This window comes from Rhincodon typus, unplaced genomic scaffold, assembly GCF_021869965.1.
Source record: "Rhincodon typus isolate 14 unplaced genomic scaffold, sRhiTyp1.1 hic_rhity00001808, whole genome shotgun sequence".
Taxonomy (NCBI): domain Eukaryota; kingdom Metazoa; phylum Chordata; class Chondrichthyes; order Orectolobiformes; family Rhincodontidae; genus Rhincodon; species Rhincodon typus.
In genome coordinates this window covers 8,265-25,000 of record NW_025967446.1, presented here as the reverse complement: position 1 = coordinate 25,000, position 16,736 = coordinate 8,265, and the positions used below count along the sequence as shown (strand labels likewise).

General features: G+C 42.1%; 1 long non-coding RNA gene across 1 annotated transcript; it reads right to left on the bottom strand.

The window, feature by feature from the left end:
* Positions 1-4,413: 4,413 nt before the first annotated feature.
* LOC109937793 lies at positions 4,414-11,914 on the bottom strand. The gene is made up of 4 exons (XR_007261299.1): positions 11,759-11,914; positions 4,989-5,009; positions 4,874-4,900; positions 4,414-4,498 (listed from the first exon to the last, which is right to left on the bottom strand). It is a non-coding gene; the product is annotated as an uncharacterized LOC109937793 (long non-coding RNA).
* Positions 11,915-16,736: the final 4,822 nt, after the last annotated feature.

The window sequence follows — 16,736 nt, the reverse complement described above, 5'->3', positions numbered from 1 at the left end:
GCAGGTGGTGAAATTCAAACTGAATTAACATGAACAGGGAACAAGAGTAGGCCACTCAGTTCTTCAGTCCTGCTTTGCTAGTCATAAACATCATGATTTTACCCTCAACTTTACATTCCTGCACAGCGCCCCCATAATCTTTTATCCCCTGGGTAATCAAGAATATATTCATCTCTACCTTAAAAATACTTAAAGATTCTGCATCTGGTGCCTTTTGAGGCTGGGAATTTGAAAGACACTTAACCTTCAGGGGGAAAAAAAAAAGTTAATTTGTCTTAAATAGTTTGAGTCCAAGGCTGTCCTTCCCGATTTCCCACTCCAGCCTCCAAACCCACCAAACACCAGGTCACCATTCATCACTCAGACTGAACAGCTCCCTCCAGAAATGCTGCCAGAGGATTTGCTTTCTAATATTGTAATTCACATTTTTATGCAATAGTTGTTCAGGTTCATTTATTGCACAAAGCTACGCTTTTTTATTAGAAATTTGGTTTAATGCATATCCTTACCGTTGTCAAGGACCATTTTCCTGCCGTATCATCATACTGATAGAATAATTTGTCTAACGTAGCCTTGAATATACTTAATGGGCTCAAAAGGGATGACTAAAGGCTTTTAATTGAGTATGCAAATTATTCTCTCTAGGGATATGTCCACGATGGGGGGAGGCCGGGGGAGCATGTACGGCGTGTGTGTGTGTGTGTGTGCGTGCGTGCGCACGCGCGCGCATGGGCAGTGTTAGTGGTATGGGGAAGAAAACTTTGAAAGTTGTAGTTAGGCCATGAAAGGATGATACATGAAGGATAGTGGAAATCTGGAACCAACTCTCCCAATAAACCACAAACTGAAAGTTTCAAAACAGGCGCAGACATACCTCTTTAATGTTTGAACATTCTACACATATTGTCTTGTAAGTAGAACTGAAGTCTACAGGATAAAGAGGACAGCAGCAGCTTGGACATGAATTGGCTAAGGAATAGAAAATAGTTCTGGTAAATGCCCACTTTATACACCAGAATGATGTATACAGTGGTGTTCCAAAGGTTCCACTATCAGGACCACAACTGTTCTTTAAATGTATCTGTGAATTGGACCCAGAAGTTCAGGATAGAATTTTGAAATTTGCAGATAACAAAATTTGAAAGTTTAGCAAACAGTGAGGGAGTCTGAATTTCATTTGTCATGCCTACACATTTGGAAACGTGAGAGATGGAACATTGTCAGGAAAAATGAGGGATAATGCAAACTAAGTCAATTTTGAAAGGACTGTAAGAAGAGAGAACAGGAATGCCTATGCACAAGCCTCCGAAGATGATGGCACTCTATTTATATAAAAGGTAGCAGACAGGTCAAGAGGTCATGGTAAAACTGATATGAATCTATTTGATCAATTCAGCTATGGTGGAGTGTCCATTTCTGGTCACTACACAAATGAAACTGCATGAAGGTTTGAAAAAGGTAGAGAAAACATTCACTACAATGATTCCAGGGATGAGTAATTATAGTTAACTCAATCATGGATAGATTGGAGATGGCGGAATTATTATGCTTAGATCAGAGGTGGTTATAAAAAGGAAATTTGATAAAGGTGTTGAAAATCGTGACAGACTTAAACAAAATAAAGAGGAACTTGTTCCAATGGCTAGAAGGTTGATAACCATAGGATACAGATTTAAAGTAAAGGCAGAATAACAAGGGAGGCAGGAAGAAAAATTTTTACACAAGTAGTTAGGGTTTGGAATGAATGGCCTGACAGTTTCATATACAGATTCTGTAACAGCCTTCGAAAAGAAATTTGGATAATTACTTGGAGAAAAAAATGCAGTGTTAAGGAAATAATTAGTTGTCTGTGAAACAGCTGGTGCAGATTTGATAACCTGAACAGCCTCCTCCAGTGTTATAATGTTCCATGTCTCAGGGATCACAGAACAAGAAAAGTTAAATAGAATTAAGTTACAGATCATAAAGACATAGGAGCAGAAGTAGGCCATTCAGACCATCCAGACTGCTCTGCCATTCAATGAGATCATGGCTAATCTGCTAATGCTGAATGCCATTTTCCTGCCTTATCATCATACTGATAGAATAATTTGTCTAACTTAGCCTTGAATATACCTAATGTCCCAGCCTCGTAGGCCTTTTGCAGTAAAGAATTCCACAGATTCACTATCCTCAAGAAATTCTTCCTCAACTCACTCCTGTGATCCCTTCCTCAGATTATGCATCTTAGTCCCAGACTCTCCCACATGGGAGAAAACAATCTCTCTGCATCTGTCCCGTCAAGCCCTCAATAACCTTATTTCACTAAAGTATCCCCTCGTTCTTTTAGGTGCCAACAAATACAAGCCCAACGTACTCAACCTCTTCTCATAAGAAAATTCCTCCATACCTGGAATCAACTTAGTGAACCATCTCTAGGCTTCCTCCAATGTCAGTATATGTTTCCTTAGATAAAGGGATCAAACTGTTCAGTATTTTAGGTTTGGTCTGACTAGTGCTTTGTATAGTTTTAGCAAGACCCTCCTTTTTTTTGTACTCCATTCCCTTTGAAATAAAGGCCAAGATTCATCAATGAGGACCTGCAAATCCTGCTGTGCTGCAACTTACTGCAGATTTTTCTCTATTTAAACAATATTCAGTGCCTTCATTCTTCCTGCCAAAGTGCATAACTGCACATTTTCCCACATTATATTCCATCTGCCAAGTTTCTGCCCACTCACTTAACCTGTCTACATCCCTCTGGCATCCTCACTGTAACAAAAGCAGAAATTGCTGGCGAAACTCAGCAGATTTGGCAGCACCTTTGGGAAGAAGGCAGGATCAACATCTTGGGTCCAGTAATTCTCCAGTTGATATAGATGCAGATGATCTACATCATCTGAAATGTCACTGGATGCTAACCTCACCTTCTTCCCACAGGTGCTGCCAGACCTGCCGAGGTTCACCAGCAATCTCTGCTTCTATTTCAGATCCCCAGCACCTGCAGTTCTTCGTTTTGTATCATTCTCACTACTTGCTTTCCTTCCTTTTGGGGTTGAATAGACTCAAAGGGCCCAGTTTCCTCCTTGCCTATGCTCCATTAAGAAGTATTGCGATATTCGTGGATTACAGCATTTCATTGGCTACAGTAACGAAGAGCTATAGATTGTCTAAGGTAATGCTAATACTGATACATGTCAATAGTCAGACAGAAAGCAAAATATTTACCTGAATGTTTTGTGGCACTCTGCCATACCCATCACATCTTCAGGTTGGACTTGAGCCTGGACCTTGTCACCCAGAGATTAGGGCACTACCATAAGATTCTCAAGATACTTTCTTGTATAGAGTTTATGAACTACTCCACCTTTGGTTCCTTTCACACACCAATCCACTCTTCCCTTTTTAAATTTACTGGGCAGATTTAATCAATTAACTCTTAACATCTACTAAACTTCATTTACTACAACAAATCAAATCTTGTGGCCAATATGGGAAAATGCCATTAGTGCAAGCACATGATTGATAAGGACCTATTCACTGACAATCAACTTGAACTCTTGCTGAACCATTTTAGCTCCAGATCTCACAACAACCTTGCTTCAGATATGGCTGCAAAAGTTGAATGCTATGAGTGGTTGACACTGACATCCAAGCAAAAGGACAACAATGGGGTCCTAACTAAACAGAAGGTGAAAAGATAAAGGATGAGCTGGTTGCAGTTATATTTGGTATAAAAAGGAAAATGGTTGTCACAGAGCACAGAAACAGGCCCTTTGGCTTACCATGTCTATGCCCATCAACAAACACCATACTACAAAAATCCCATTTACCCACACTTGGTCCATAGTTTACTATGCCCTGGTATCTTAAGTGTGCATCCAGATGCTTTTTTTGCGAGAGTATCTGCCTCCACCACTGTCAGGCAGCACGTTCTCTGGGTGAAAAAGTTCTGGTTGACAGGGGCAAAGCATCACTCTTGGAACAACTCTGCAATTTCTCAGGGAAGCACCTTAGACTAGATGGCCTATTCTCCAGCAGAGGATAAAGAATGGAGCCATATTCTGAGTACCTTACACACACATTTCAAGGCTACACAGGAGTGCAGTGATACACAAAGCATGTGACTGATGTATACCTTCCTGTAAACAGAGCAATCTTGTCCCTGAGCTCACTAACTCTACAAGAGCAACTGGAAAGGACTATTAAAATATAGCTCTGCTAGCGTGACAGTGAAAATTGAATCTTGCCCTCACCAAATCTCGCGTGGAATCCATTAAATCACAAGTAGGATACAAAACCCTACCTTCCATGAGTGAAGGTAATTATAGAATCCCACATAAAGATCAACTAACAGCAATAATTTGAGGACCATTCTGATTAAATTTTAATCAAGCTAAAGTTAACTAAAGCAGAGATTTAACTGAAATTAAACAATAGTCGTAAAGTTTCCAGGGTGTGGCAAAAGGTTTACCTTGGCTGGTGCCTTCTTGGTTGGAGCTGCTGTTTGGATAGTACGCTGTTAAGAATCACAATGAGAAAGAGACTAAGTAACAACATTCAAACAACATTTGATTAAAACAAGGGTACATGTCACTTGGAGACTATCCAACTTGCTTCAGTTATTATTTCTACAAATTAATTGGTATGCTGGACAATTCCATGTCTGCCAGACTCTATTCTTTTTATTGTCATTCATGTTATTGGCTGACTTCCTTCAATCCAGGAGAGGACAACAGTCTACTTCATTCATCCCTGCCAGTGAGCTTAAAACACACCAGACATGCAGCCAGTTCTTTGAGGGATTTGCACCACCCTTATACAAATCGGAGACTGTCCGTGTGAAAAAGCAAAAATTCAGCTAACTTGACTCTCCAAGTTCTCCAATATCTACCTTAGTTCGTGATGATCTCCTTAGTTCCTGCAAAACAAAAACGGACCGTTCAGAAAAAGGCAAGTCAGCTTTTATTGAATGAACATAAAACCTATTATATAAGAAAGGTACTTACTTCAGGTTTTGTAGTCACAACCTAGGACAATAAAGAGATGTGTTTTACTACAAGCTTTAAACAGTCATTCACTCCTACAGCAACAGCTTGAAAAAAAAAACTAAAAAACCCTCACATCAGTAATCATGCAAATTGGCTGTTGAAAACCCAAGTGTCCTCTGTATGCATTAGTGTGTCTCAGTCTAGATTAAAAGTCTGCATACATAAGGGCTCTAGTGGAGCAGTGCTAGTGTCCCCATCTCTAAGCCAGGAGGCCTAGGTTCAAGTCCTACTTGTCCTGGGGGTGTGTAATAATGTATCTAAACGGGTTAACTACGAAAATATCTAGAAGTATACAGAGATAGTAGGAACTGCCAATGCTGGAGTTTGAGATAACAAGGTGTGGAGCTGGATGAACACAGCAGGCCAGGCAGCAGAGGAGTAGGAAAGCTGATGTTTCGGGTCTGGACCCTTCTTCAGAAAAGGTATACATACAGTTTCAGTGAGCACAGGATTAGAATCAACTGCTGGCCGTCATTCATTTTAGGTGTGTATGTGAAAATGTAGGGAATGAAGACTGATTTCAAATCACAATATTTCAACGGTTCAAAAAAAGTTCACCTTTTAAAAAAGTTGCAAAACTAACTTCAAACAATCCAGTTTGAACACCAAGAATATAAACAAGCTTTTAAAAATAGTTAGATAGCACTCTTCTGGAATCAAAAATTTAACAATGGACACAGGCATTAACACCAATTTGATCTGTGGACCACACCTACTGTGATCTAGTTTTAACTTTGAACATGTCACACAGAAACCCTCCATCTATTTAGGTAGATTGAATCCAGTTTTGTTCTATGTTACCTCAGTTTGTAACAATAATTTATCAGATTTCAAGAACTAATCTTCAGAAAGCCATTACATATCTCAGGACTGCATCAAAGTAGAATAGAAATATGCTCCAGAGCATTCAACTACATATCGTTGAGTGCTAACAAAAGAAAAATGGAGTTTGCTTTCCCCCACCCACGTATTATATCCGAAATACCTACTACACATAACAAACTATCTAATGTATCCGTTTGGACCAAGGGTTATGTTTAAATGAATAACTTGGGCTTAAAAAGCCCCTCTGCAGTAAGCACATAAAAATTACTTTAAACAGATCACTATTGTGACAATTAATAACGTCACATAATCACAACATTTATCTCCAATTCCTCATACAGCATGTCCAGTGCTTTTAAAATGCAATAATGAACTGATGTACAAATTATGAATAAAAATGTTAAATAGAAACAATTCTATGTACAGGCAGTGTTCAATTCAAGCATCTTGAACTCCCCAAATTCAGACAGTTTCTGAGTTAAATTAGCACTACACTTTAGGTGGTAGATCCACTACATTACTCACTCTTCTCACCTCCCATTAACCAGATTGTTAGTGGTACATTAATTGCAACAGGGACCTCTGATTATTTTAAATGAAAAAAATCATATGGTGTATGATGAAGAGCTGAAGTCAAATATTTTCCTTAATTTCAGTTGGATAACAACAAAAAGAAAACACATCAACTTACTTAAATGTGAATATCTAGGCAGACAGATTCAGATTGTCCTTTATGAGAATGTAAGATTTACTCAAACTATTAACTGGAGACAACGTATTGAAAATGTCAGATTTCAGAATTAGAAGCTACTTTCCGTGAATAGTTGACCCATTACGAAATTCCTTTTACGCCCAAACTTAAGAAATATAGCACGTTTCACCCTCAGAAAGTTCCAAATTCAATGAAGTACTTTTTAAATATCTAGGTATAGTCACTGTTGCACTATACAACAGAAGCATAACACAATAAGATGTAAACAGCAATGTAATAACACCCAGATAACTAGTTTTTCAGTTGTTGATTTAAAAGTATTGGCTAGGACACTGGGAGTACTCCCTGTTCTTCTTTGGATCATGTCATGCAATTTTTCCACCCACATGAAAGGATTACTATCACACCCCTCCAAAAACAAAAGCTCTGACAATTAAGCATTCCACCCATACTGACTGAGTATGTCAGCATCAACCTTGTGGCCAACTCTGGAGAGGGGTTTGAACATATCATTGTGAGTTTAAGGCAGATGCGCTCCCAATTGCATCCAGCCTGACATCTCATTGTATTTTTACTGATTGTGGTATTCCATTATTAAATGAAGATTTTGCTCTAGGCCACACTGTGATATTCATCATACTAAAGATTATTCAAATAGCTACTTCTAGAGGACAAAGTACTGCAGTCAACAGCTAGCCATGGTGAGGATGTGTAATTGAGCTAGAGTTCAATCAACAAGTCACTGAGACTGACAAAGCTAGAGCTCAGTCAAGCAATCAGACTGCAAAACAGTGAGGAGAGACGATGGAGGGGGTGCTGAGCATTGTAGATGTTCATGCAGTTCTAAAGGTCTCTTAACAATAATCACCATAAAGCGGCATGTAAACAAGGAAGAGTGATGGGTTAGATCCTTGGGAGGAGACTATGCAAGATTGTACAGAACAGACGTAATTTTATTTGACAAGAATTTGAGAGGATCATGTGGGAGAATCACTTGATTTTAATGGTTTGTAAATATACTGAGACTTATTAAATATAGCTTTCTGATATTAAAACTAACTATGGAAACTTTCAGATTGCTACAGTGTGGGCAGCATTAGCTTTGGCTTCAACATCACATCCTGTTTATGGGAATGAGGGGTGTAGCAGTAATGTCACTAGACTAAAATCCAAAACCTAAGGTAACATTCTGGAACATGGATTCAAATTGCATCATGTCAGATTGTAAAACAGAATTCAATGGAGAGTAGAGAAAATGTTAAAATCAATTATAAAGGATCTGATAACTGGATATATAAGGAAATAAGGGTGAAATTGAGCAGCCATCGTGGATTATGAAAGGAAAGTAATGTTTGACAACTGTTGGGAGTTTTGTTTTAAAGAATTTTAGTGGTAGCAAAGATAGAATAGGACCAGTGGATGCAGTGTATTTGGATTTCCAGAAGGCTTTTGATAATCTTACAATTCTACACATAAGGTTTGTGAACGGTAGCAGGGCAAAGGTTTGGGACAGCACGTTGGCTCAGTGGTTAGCACTGCTGCCTCACAGTGCCAGGGACCAGGGTTTGAATCCACCCTCAGGCGACTGTCTGTGTGGAGTTTGCACATTCTTCCCATGTCTGTGTGAGTTTCCTCCAGGTGCTCTGGTTTCTTCCCACAGTCCAAAGATGTGCAGGCTAGGTGGATTGGCCATGCTAAATTGGCCAGTGTTCAGGGATGCCTAGATTAGGGGGGTTATATGGGGATGGGTCTAGGTGGGGAGCTCTGAGAGTTGGTGTGGACTTGTTGGGCCAAAGGGCCTGTTTCCACACTGTGGGGATTCTATGATGATCTATGAACAAAACTAGAGGACAAGGGATTAGACTTGACTGAGAATTGATTAACAAACAGAAAAGGGACAGTAGGAATAAATGGGTCATTCTTAGGGTTGCAGGCTGTTACTAGTGGGGTGCCACAGGATGCAATGAAGGCCACAGCTGTTCACAATCCATATAAATGGAGTTAGATGTTGGGACCAACTGTAATATTTCCAAATTTGCTGATACAAAAAACTAGTGGAGAATGCATGCAGAGGAAGTAGCAAGGAGGTCTCAAATGGACTTTGAGGGGCTAAATAATTGGGCAAGACGTGGTGGATGGAATAAAACGTGAAGTGTGAAATTATTTGCTTTAGTAGAAAGACAGAGGCAAAATATTTTGGTAATGGTGAGAGTTTGTCAAGTATTAGTTATCCTCAGGGACCTGGGTGTCATTGTACATGAGTCACTAAATAGCAAGATTGAAAGTGCAACAGTCAATAAATAGTATGTTGGCCTCCAACACAGGGGGATTTAAGTACAGAGTACAAGGCTTTCTGCAATCATATAAACCCGTGGCAAGTCTGCACCTGGAGTACTGTGTACAATTTATGTCCTTCCTTGAATAAGGAGACTACTTACTATACAGAGTGCAATATAGGTTCAAAAGATTAATCCCTAGATGGCAGGATTGTCTTATGAGCAGTGATTGAGGAAACTAGCTATGTACTTTCTACAGTTGAGAAAAATATCAGCGATCTCATTGAAATTTATAAATTTTTTTTAACAGGATGTGACAGAGTAGTCATACACAGCAATTTCCCCTAGTTAGTAGTTCTAGAACCAGGGACATGGTCTCAGAATAAGGGTTGCCCATTTAAGACTGAGCTAAAGGGGAATGACTTCACTCAGAAGGTAGTAAATCTTTGTAATTCTCTACCTCAGAGGGCTGTGGAATTCGAATCATTGAGCATGTTTAAATCAGAAATCAACAGACTTTGGGAGACTAATGACATCAAAGGGGTAGCAGTGCAGGAAAGTGATGTGGTAGATGATCGGCCATGATCAAATTTCGTGGTGGAGCAGGCTCAACAGGCTAAACTGCCTTATCCTGTTCTAGTGTTCCCTATGGTAACCAGAAACAATGGCCAAGCAGTGATGGGCTGGAGTTGTTTCTGAACATTAGCTAGAGTAAGGGAGAGAGTGACCCAAATTAAACAGATTAACCAAATGAACCCAGATCCACCTGAAAATGCTCAAAGAGAGACAGAGGCTTAATCCAAGGTACCAGTTCACACTGGTTACTTATTTCCTGTTACAACTTGCAACTTAAAAGAGAAGTTTCATTTTCTGAAAGCAGTTAGTGATGCATTTGCAACATAGTGGTGTCTGCATTCAATGCACATCAACTGCAAACAACACCCACTCCCAGAATTTATCATCTCATTACAAATCATACTAAGTTCCACTTTCAAGTGGTTGTATTTGTTTTTCTGTGGAAACATGAGGCAAGCTTCTGGCAAGTTATAAGCATTGGTGCATTCCGCTTACACTCATTTCCCTTCATACACCAAGGAACATAGGAGACAATCTCACGACCCGTCAAGGTTACGAGTATTAAAGTAGTTTAAATCAAAAACCAGAACAAGAAGTGGCAAATTTTCTGGGATTGGAATGAATTTAAACAAATGTCAACCTACTTTTGGAAAACTCTCTTATAGACATGACAGACCTTGTTTCACTTTTCTGAAACACGTTTTCACAACCTCTGCCAATCTCTGTGACAGAAGACTACTACCAAATAATAGTGAAGAACTTGAACAGGCACGGACAGAACAGTTTCCTTAATCCTATTACGCTGTTATCACAAATTTTAAAATTCAACACCAGTTTTAACCCCTTTCTTGCCAATCCATCAGATCTGTGTTACTGGCACAAACAAGCTTAAACTGTGTACAAGACAACAAGGTGCAGGGCTGGATGAACACAGCAGGCCAAGCAGCATCATAGGAGCAGAGAGGCTGACGTTTCGGGCCTAGACCCTTCATCAGAAAAGGGGGAGGGGAAGGGGGTTTTGAAATAAATAGGGAGAGAGTGGGAGGCGGATAGAAGAGGGATAGAGGAGAGGATAGGTGGAGACGAAACAAACAGGTCGAAGAGGCGGGGATGGGGCCAGGAAAGGTGAGTGTAGTTAGGGAGTTAGGAAGGGGATAGGTCAGTCCAGGGAGGACGGACAGGTCAAGGGGGCGGGATGAGGTTGGTCGGTAGGAGATGGAGGTGCGGCTTGAGGTGGGAGGAGGGGATAGGTGGGAGGAAGAACAGGTTAGGGAGGCAGGGACGAGTTGGACTGGTTTTGGGATTCGGTAGGAGATGGAGGTGCGGCTTGAGGTGGGAGGAGGGGATAGACCGACCAACCTCATCCCGCCCCCTTGACCTGTCCGTCCTCCCTGGACTGACCTATCCCCTTCCTAACTCCCTACCTACACTCACCTTTCCTGGCCCCATCCCCGCCTCTTCGACCTGTTTGTTTCCTCTCCACCTATCCTCTCCTCTATCCCTCTTCTATCCGCCTCCCACTCTCTCCCTATTTATTTCAAAACCCCCTTCCCCTCCCTCTTTTCTGATGAAGGGTCTAGGCCCGAAACGTCAGCCTCTCTGCTCGGCCTGCTGTGTTCATCCAGCCCTGCACCTTGTTGTCTCGGATTCTCCAGCATCTGCAGTTCCTACTATCTCTAAACTGTGTACAGATGTTTTCAAAGTCCCTTGGATTAATAACGACTCCTAATCATTCCTTGGTAAACAGGAGCCAAAATTACCACCAAACATTTCTAAAGAAACTATACGTAATGATTTACGGTGACACGAATGAAAAAAACACTGCACTCCGAGGGAAATATGCCATGAATATACACCTATACCACTGGCGAGCAGAATCGGGAGGAGCAAGGAGGACGTTGCCCCTGGGGCTGGAGAGGCAACACTGAGGCCCGCAAAAAGGGCAAGAGCAGGATGGGCGTGGCTCAGCAAGAGAGAGCGACGTCGCGCGGAGAAATCAGGGGGTCACTAAGGGGGCGGGGCCGCTGGGGAAGCGCAGGGAGGAGGGGGCGGGGCTGTGAAAACCAGGGGCGGGACCAGAAGAGGGGGCGAGGCTCTGCGCACGCGATTCTAACTGAACCGACGCCAAGCGCGCTCCCGGTCTCCCGCCACCTCGCTTCAACCTGACGGTTGATAGAAATACGGAGCTAAAAACTGTCGCCTCCTACACCGCCCATCTCCTGCGATCGGGGTGTAAACTCCGGCCTAGCGTTGAGTTCGAGTCATTAAATCGGGTTAAAGCACACAGCTTAACATCGGGGCCCGCCCAATGTTCGTGGGACAATGATTAACGAACTCACCGCTTTGCGTGGCATATTGGCGGAGAGTTGAACGGGCGGCAGTAAGCTGAAGGCGCAGATTCTCAGACTGGGATCAATGTCAACAGATCCTCTCAGCACTGCTTCTCTCTCCGACTGCCCGCGGCCTGGGAACCGGTTCTAACCAGCTGCCCATCCTCAGCCTCCATTGGTCGCACTGGTCACGTGGGATGCGTACCCCGCGGGGAGGGGAATGGAGGGCTGTTTAATTCTGTGTAATGGCCAATAGACCTGGCCACCAAAAGATTTCCTTATCACTTCTTGCTGCTTTGGGACCTTGCGGTATGCAAGTTAGCTGGTAGATTTCCCGAATTTGCAGCAACGATTACACTACTAAGTACTCCATTAAAACATTTTGCAACATCCTGCGATAATAAAAGGCGCCAAACAAACGTAGACGCTATTTATTGGCCAATTTCCCGCTTCAAAAGCCAACTTATACTAATTATAGTAAGCTTGCGTCAACCTGAGAACTAACTGTGCCGGAACCCAAACGCCAAAACTCTCCTTTAGCACCTGTATTTGTAAGTGTGCAAGTGTTATGCGAACTCTAAATATTCTTTGATTTATTGCTATCACGTGCACCTAGGTACAGTGAAAAGTGTTGGCTTACATACTTTACGGGCAGATCGTACTGTACAAGTGGATCAGAGTAACAGAAGAGACTGCAGGATACGATGTTACAGCTGCCGAGAAGAATCAGAGAGATTAATATTTAAGAAGTCCATTCAAAAGTCTGACAACTGCGGCAAAAACCGTTCTTGAATCTGTTCGTACGTGTATTCAAACTTTTATATCTTCAGTCCAACGAAAGAGGGTGGAAGAGAGTATAATGGGCGTGGGAGAGGTCTTTGATTATGTTGGTTGCTTTCTTGATGCAGCAGGAAGTATAGATGGATTCAATGGATGGGAGGCTGGTTTCCATGATGGACAAAGTTGTGTTCCTGACTCTGTAGTTTCTTGCGGTCTTGGGAACAGCTGTTGCCATACCACACTATGATGATCCAGATAGGATGCTTTCTATGGTGCATCTATAAAAATATGTTAAGCCTTTATGGATGTGTTGAATTTCACTAGCCTCCTGAGGAAGTAGAGGCATTGATAACACAGTGTGGAGCTGGAGGAACACTGCAGGCCAGGCAGCCTCAGAGGAGCAGGAAAGCTGACATTTCGGGTCAGGACCCTTCTTCCGGCTTCGCAGTGGGGTTATAACTCACTCAGAAGACCCAAAACGTCAGCTTTCCTGCTCCTCTGATGCTGCCTGGCCTGCTGTGTTCCTCCAACTCCACACTGTGTTATCTCCAGCAGCGGCAGTTCTTACTATCGTTAAGTAGAGGCTTTGTTGTGCGTTTTTGGCCATAGTGTCAACATGGGTGGACCAGGACAGATTGTTGGTGATCATCACTTCCAGGAACTTGATGGTCTCAACCATCTCTATCTTAGCACCATTGATGCAAACAGGGGTATGCCCTCCACCCCACACCTAGCTGATTCACCACTATGGTGGAGTTCTAATACCAGGTGCTGACAGCTGTACTTTATTATCTGGTCTGTAACAAAGCCTTAATTTCAAACCACTGTCAACTTGAATCACAGCCATTTAGCTCATTGTGCCTGCACTGGTTTCTATTGCCAAGTGCCAATCTCCTGCTTGTTCCCATATCCCTGCATACCATTTCTATGTCAATAATCATTCATTGCCCTCTTGAATACCTCAGTTGAACTTGTCTTCAGCAAATTTCCAGCATTCTCACTGTTTATCTGTATTTTCAATTTGTAACAGTTATACTTTGTTAAAATGGAAATGTGGGTGCATCCTGTACCCTAACACCTCACTGTGTGAAAAAAAAAACTCATGTCACCCTTGTTTTGTTTGCACATTCAGTATGAACATAAACTGTACTGGGGTCCACAGGTAAAGTGAGTGCAGCTCTTAAGAACTAGTATTTCAAGATGAACAGTTTTCTGGCATCAGAAACTTACATGTCCAATCTGCAACAACACTTATTCAGCTACCACTTTCTTTGAATTATTTAAAGTTCAGCTCCGTAATTGATTTTGGAGAAAAATATTGCTACATATTTTAAGAAGCTCAATAATTTCATCTTGTATTCAGAAAAAAATTGTCACAAAGTACAAGAGGGATATAAATTTAAAATGTAAAAGCCAGAAATAACTTGAAAACATCTCACAAAGCACTGTTACAGAGATAGTAGGAACTGCCGATACTGGAGAATCTGAGATAACAAGGTGTAGAGCTGGATGAACACAGCAGGCCAAGCAGCACCAGAGGAGCAGGAAAGCTGACGTTTCGGGTCTAGACCCTTCTTCAGAAATGGAGGAGGGGAAGGGGATTCTGAAATAAATAGGGAGAAAGGGGGAGGCGGATAGAAGATGGATAAAGGAGCAGATAGATGGAGAGGAGACAGACAGGTCAAGGAGACATGTTTGGAGCCAGAAAAGGTGAGTGTAGGTGGGGAGTTAGGGAGGGGATAGGTCGGTCCAGGGAGGATGGACAGGTCAAGGTGGCGGAATGAGGATAGTAGGTAGGAGATGGGGCTGGGGCTTGAGGTGGGAGGAATGGATAGGTGGGAGGACAGGTTAGGGAGGCGCGTACGAGCTGGGCAGGTTTTGGGATGCAGTCGGGGGAGGGGAGATTTTGAAGCTTGTGAAGTCCACATTGATACCATTGGGCTGCAGGGTTCCCGAGCGAAATATGAGATGCTGTTCCTGCAACCTTCAGGTGGCATCGTTGTGGCACTGCAGTTACTGTCGTAACTGAGCACCATGTTGAATATTTTCCGTCCATTACCACCCTTTGTCTTCTAAGGGTCAGCCAATTCTGAATCCAATCTGCCACATTTCCCCCTATCCCATGCCTCCTTACTTTCTGCATGAGCCTACCATGGGGAACCTTATCAAACGCCTTACTTAAATCCATGTATACCACATCCAATGCTCTACCTTCACCCACGTGTTTCATCACCTCTTCAAAGAATTCAATAAGGTTTGTGAGGCATGATCTACCCCTCACACATCCATGCTGACTATCACGAATCAAACTGGGACTATCCAAGTGATCATAAATCCTATCTCTCAGAGCCCTTTCCAATAATTTGCCCACAACTGAAGTAAGACTAACAGGCCTGTAATTTCCAGGGTTATCCCTATTCCCTTTTTTGAACAAGGGAATGATGTTTGCCACTCTCCAATCTTCCGGCACTATACCCGTGGACAGTGAGGATGGAAAGATCATCGCCAAAGGCCCTGCGATCTCTTCCCTCGTTTCCCATAGAATCCTTGGATAAATCCCATCAGCCCTGGGGGACTTATCTATCTTCAAGTTCCTCAAAATTCCTAGTACATCATCCTTAATAACATCCACCTCCACTAGCCTACCAGCCCGTTTCACACTGTCCTCCCCTACAACTAGGTCCCTCTCAGTTGTGAATACCGAAGAAAAGTATTCATTTAAGGACCTTTCCTATCTCTTTAGCCTCCGTGCACAAATTCCCTTTATAATCCTTGATCGGCCCCTACCCTTTCTCTGGTCATTCTCTTATTCCTCACGTACGTGTAAAAAGCCTTGGCGTTTTCCTTGATCCTATCTGCCAAGGTTTTCTCAAGCCCCCTTTTTAGCTCTCCTCATTAACCTCTTTTTAGCTACAGCTTTGTTATGGTGCCTTGATACCAGGCCAGTTACTCTCACATCATCTCTGGAATTCATTCTGTGTTCATATCTAACTGCAGGCTGTGATAAAATGTGAATTTGAGAAATTCTATCAGGATTAAATCTAAAGTTATTGGTGAGTCAATGTTGCTTAACACAACTGTTGATAACTCCGTTCATTGTTCTGATTATCATTGGCAGGAGGCTGCTAGGGTGATAATTGGCTGGGTTGGATTAATCGTGATCTTCAACTTTTAAATGAGACACATTTAAAGGTGGTCTTCCACATTGTCAGGAAGTTGCCAGTGACTTAGCTATAATATACTGAAACAGCTGGCTTCAGAAGACAAATTTTCAGTCTGCAGCTGAGATATTATCTTTGCTGTATCCAGAGTACCACTGCATCCTAATGTTATGTGGAATGACTTGAATCAACTGAATTCTGGCACGTATGGCAGATGGTGCTTACAAAAGCTTCAGCATTGTAAATTGCTCATCAATACTGAGGCTCTCCATGTTTGAGAAATGGACTCCTGTTAGGTGCCTGATTGTCCTCTATTGTTCTTGGCCTGGACATGAATATCTAAACAATGATGCAATTGTAAAGATCCCTTGGTCCAGGCTGTCGCACAATGGCTACTGCAGAGATGACCATTTGACCTCTCATACTCATGTCAGCTTTCTATAATTGTGTTATATATACACTCAACCCTCCCAAAACCACACAATCTCCCAGGAGAGGTGAAAAACCAATATTTGCAGGACTTCGTAAAGTTAATTCATGGGATGTAGGCATCACAAGCTAAGTCAGCATTTATTGTCCATCCCAAATTGCCCTTAAGAAGGTGGTAGTGAGCTGTTGTCTTGAATCTCTGTAGTACATAGGATATTGGTATATCCACAATGCTGTTAGAGAGGTTCCAGGATTTTGACCCCACAACAGTGAGGAATAGCAATTTAGTTCTAAGTCAGGGCGTTGTGTGGCTGAATTGGCATTCCTCAATTAGTCTTTATTTGTCCAAGGGGCTGTTTATTTCTGCAAGATTGTTGTTTCTAAAAATATTCCCACCAGTAAGGTGAAACAGACTGCATTCACAATGAGCATTAAAGTTCCCTTCCTTTCTTCAGACCTTTCTCCAATTGGTATTCAACACAGACCAGTACAGATTCATCAGTTGAGAATGGTAAGTGGTAATCAGCAGGATACTTGTCCACATTTAGTCTGAAGCCCTGAGACTTCTTTGGGTAGAGACAATGCTGAGGATCCCACAGGCCACTTACTCCCAAGTA